The sequence below is a fragment of the Triticum dicoccoides genome, chromosome 5B (assembly GCF_002162155.2).
Source record: "Triticum dicoccoides isolate Atlit2015 ecotype Zavitan chromosome 5B, WEW_v2.0, whole genome shotgun sequence".
NCBI classification, from domain to species: domain Eukaryota; kingdom Viridiplantae; phylum Streptophyta; class Magnoliopsida; order Poales; family Poaceae; genus Triticum; species Triticum dicoccoides.
This window is the reverse complement of record NC_041389.1, coordinates 73,336,945-73,341,414: the sequence shown is the minus strand read 5'-3', so window position 1 is coordinate 73,341,414 and position 4,470 is coordinate 73,336,945. Positions and strand designations below refer to the sequence as shown.

General features: G+C 56.7%; 1 pseudogene; it reads right to left on the bottom strand.

Annotated features, from left to right (window-relative positions):
• Window positions 1–254: 254 nt before the first annotated feature.
• On the bottom strand, window positions 255–348 carry LOC119313390 (annotated as a pseudogene).
• Between the last annotated feature and the right edge of the window lie 4,122 nt (window positions 349–4,470).

Below are 4,470 nucleotides of genomic sequence, written 5' to 3'. Positions count from 1 at the left end.
TGTAGCCGCCGTCGTCGTGGTTGTAGCCGCCGCTACCCGTGCCAGGATAGCCGCCGCTAGGGTTTTGGCCGCCACCACCAGAGTAGCCGCCGCCGCGACCACCTTGCTTCTGGTTGTGGTAGCCGCCTCTGCCGCCACCCGAGCGACCCCTGAGGCAGCGTTCGCTGATGACTTGAAGCCACCAGCGCCGTTGAACATCTCAACGCGTTGATCGAAGTTTGCCACCATCGAGAAGAGCGCGTTGACGGTGATAGGCTCGGTGCGGACATCGAGTGTAGAGATGATTGGCTGATATTCCATATCAAGCCCGGCGACGATGAAGGAGATGAGTTCGTCCTCCCCGAGCGGTTTGCCCGCCGCCGCAAGCTCGTCGGAGAGGGCATGCATCTGCCCGAAGTAGGTGGAGGCCGACTGTGATCCCTTCTGGGCGTTCGTGAGGGCCGATCTGATGTTATTGACACGAGACAGGGATACTGCAGAAAACATGTTTGCTAACGCAGTCCAGATTGCATGGGATGATTCGAGCGAGGCCACTTGAACAAGCACCTCCTTGGACAGATTTTGGAGAAGATATGCTACGATTTGCTGATCCTGAACTAGCAAGGGGTTATGAGCAGGGTTGGAAACTACCTGATCCTTGCCATCTTTATCTTTACTACTGATTGTTTTGGGAGGCTCCTCTATAGTCCGATCTATATAGCCAAACAAGCCGGCGCCCAATATCTGGGATCGTGCTTGGGTTCGCCAGAGAACATAGTTTGTCCGGCTAAGGGGTTCTGATGTGTTGTAGTAGAGGCCAGAGAAGAGGTGACTGCGGAGGAGGAGGACATGGCTGCGGCGTGGTAGGTTTTGGAAGGGAATAGATGGAGGAAGATGAGGTAGACCATGTGAAAATTGTGGAAGCGTCTCGACTCCCGTAACATGGGAGCCCGCGTGCTTTATATTGATTAGGCGAGGCCAGCTCTGGCAGAGGCATACAAGTTGCGATTTAAACAACCAGAGATATACATGAAGAGATAGAGGAGAATAAAAGGATAACAAGCTAACGACCGAGATTCTCCTAACTACTCTAACATGATAATGATAACGCATGATATATGTTTAACATCTCTCTCTCTCTTGCCTGTCGACGCGCATTTCTGCCATGGCAACGGTCAGCGCGGGGTACGCATGTCAGCACTGCGGCAGCGAGCACGAGGCCATGGAAGATCCCCGCTCCGCCGTCCGCTGGCGCACGGACACGAAGAACTTCCCTTGCCCGGCGGCGTCGCTCTGTTCGACGTGGCGCGGACGGAGGCCAGTAAGTTCCCCGGTTGCTGCCCCCCCTGACCTGACGGTGCTGCAGCTGCTGCGCCTGGCGTAGATGAGCTGCGCGGGGCCCATCCTTGTGAGGCTGTACGTGGGCGCCGGCACGAAATGCTGGCAGCGTAGTTGAAGCAGGTGATGTACCCCATGTTGCTGACAACGACCATGGGCCTGGACGCCCCTGCTCGGTGTCCGCCGAGCGAGGGGTAGTGCGGTGGCATGCAGGTGGCTCGCCGTTCGACCGTGGTCGGTGGGCGCCCGCAGAGCTCAAGAGTGGTCGCGGGGGTGCGCGGCTAGGAAGAGCTCACAGCGCGACATCGGCTTATGCGTGCGCACGGAGGCCGTGAGCGGCGACGTGCGGCGTGCAGTAGCAGGGCCGCGTGCCACCCATCGCCCTTCCCGTGACGATGGACACGAGTATGGGTCCCAGCGCGCGAGACGGCGTTTCAGGGCGCATAGTATGGGTCCCAGCGCGCGAGGTGGCGTTTCAGGGCGCATAGCACACGGGCGACGACGGCGTTGGATATGAGGTCGACGCGGCGCGTGGAGAGGAAGTGCACGACGGGGACGCGGCGCGCGGTGTGCCGCGGCTTGCGAGGGTGTGCGCCATGTAACCGTAGGAGACCTCCGCATGGACGGGGACTGTGGCCGGTTGGCCGTTGGCAAGCATGCTGATGCTGTGGAGACCGGAGAGCACTTCCTGGCAAGTGGCAACGTCCGTTGAAGCAACGATGGCGCCTCGGCTCGCAGTGGGGGCACGCGAGCATGCCGTGGGCAGATTCTTTGAGGATGGGAAGGTGGCCAGGAAGCGTTGGAGCACGACAGAGAGCGAGGGCCGATGACGTCCGCCATGGGGCTTGCTCAGCTGGCATTCGCTTCAGATGCAGCTGCAGCGGCAGCGGCAGTTTACGGCGATTTTATGTGTTGCTGACTTGCTGTAGCCCGTGTGAGTTCATGCCTGGGGCTGAAATTGCTTATGATGAATGATCAGCCTACTCTGTATTTCTACTAAGGTGCGTACTGATCCAACTTCTTTAATTTTAGATGTTGAAATTTATTCGGTTTGATAGTCACACAAAATACATGTGTCTCCTGCATTTTGTTTGACAAGGGCAATCCGATGCAGTTCTTTCCCCTGGGTCACATATATATATTGCATATGCTAGCTATGTTATCCCTTTTTTTTAAACAATTGGTGATCTTTTTAGTGATAACTGTTTTACCGATCATCTAATTTGTTACTTCCCACTGCACAGGTATTTAAGTCGGCTCAGGATGTCTTTGTAGTTGACGGAAACATCTCTACACATCATCCCCGACCGCGACCGCACAGCCCTCGCGGGCGGCCGGTCGCGCCTCCCCTCCTTCCCCGTGAGCCCTCCCCCCTCTCCTCCTCCTCCCCACCGCTATCGCCGGCGCCCGCCGCAGGCCGGGCCCGGGCGACGTTGGCGGCGGCGGCCCCCGACCCTTACCCGTCTAGGGTTTCTCCGGCGCGGGACGGAGCGCTTCAGGCGGTGTCTTCAGGCGGCGGCGGTCCTGTGAGGTGGCGGGGTTTCCTGCGGCGGCGGAGGCGCCGTTGGCAGTGGGGCTGCGCGGCGGCGCGGGCTGGCGGCGCCCGCCCGACCCATATCTGGGTCCTTCGGGCCCCATCTGGGCCTGGGCGGGCCGGCGACAGGCGTGGCGTTGGTGTGGTCATCAGGAAGCGGTGGCGAGCGGCGATGATCGGCGGGGACTGGTGGCGTCGACACCAGCCTGCTGCAGCGTGGCCGACGGGGCTTAGCGGGCCCATTTCGGGCCTGGCCTGGCCAGGGGTGGCCTGGTATGCCCCGCTGCCATGCCCGGACGGCTACCACGACGGTGCCGGAGGCGCGAGCCTCCCGCACGACGGCGGTGGAGGTGGTTCCCTCCCACTCGGCCTCGGTGCTGCTACTCCCATCGTTTGGATCTTCTCTATGGTCTTCTTGACCTCGTGGTGGTGGTCGCAGCGAGACGGCGTTGGTGGCGGCGCAACCGTGATGGCGCATGGTTGGGCGGTGGTTTGGCTGGTCGGCTCCGATTGGCCTGTGGGGTTTGGCATGGGGGAGAAATCCTTGTCGGTTCGTCCGACTTCGATGCGGTGACACCGGCGGGTGCCACTATCCCTTCTTGAAGGGTGTCGGGAGTAGTTATCCCCCACCTCCCTCCGCGCACTGGGGAAACCCTAGGACTTGTCCGGGCAGCAGCGTCGTCGGCGTCGCATCCCTTCTTGGAGGTGCTGCTTAGTTCGCGGTAGATCGGAGCCTCGGGCTGTGGTGGTTTGTATCCGAAGGGCGCAGCGGTCGCGGGTCTGCCTCGCTTTGTCGAGCTGTCGTTGTTGGCATTTATTTCTTTTTCTTTTTTTTTGGGCCTGATGTGCTGCTCGCCCCAGCATTGTGTTATGTACAATGGTGGTTTGCTTTGGAATACAAAGCGGGAAAACCCTTTTTCGGTAAGTCGGCTCAGCGGTCACTTCAATTATTCTGCTGCTAGCGCCTTGATGTAGAATTCGTTACATCGTTCTAAAGTTCTGTTATTTCATGATTAGTAGGTGAAAATGAGTTTATCAGTATGTGTACTTCTGATTCATGTAAATGGATGATACTTTTATGTGATAATGTGAAGATGATGACAGAAGACAAGAGAAGAGAATTTACATGTAACGTATGTCACAGATGCATCATTTGCTTTAGGGATTTTTTTTTGGGAACACGCGAAAGCTTTGCCTGTGAAGCTTTAAGATTGAGAGAAAGTTTTACAAGTTTAGTATTAGAGGGAGCGCAGCTCCATCCACCGCCTACGCACCCCAGCACTCTACATCTCGCTCTGACCCACCTCCGCTTTAGGAACTGTTGGCTGCTGAGCAAACAATTTGTTTAGACTCTAAAAGAATGTCTAATTTTGTGGGTATATACTACTCCCTTCGTCCTATATATAGTATATGACGTTTTTTAGCACTACACTAAAATGAAAAAGTGTCTTACATCATGGGACGGAGCAGTACATTTTACTTTGTAATTTGATTTCCTTCAGATTAACTGTATCAGCTTCACAATCCGTACCCGAGCGAACATGCTGGAGTACCAACCGTAAAATTTTCCTTTCATTGCTCACAATGCTCGCCCCTTTTCTATGTTGGAGACTCGGGCC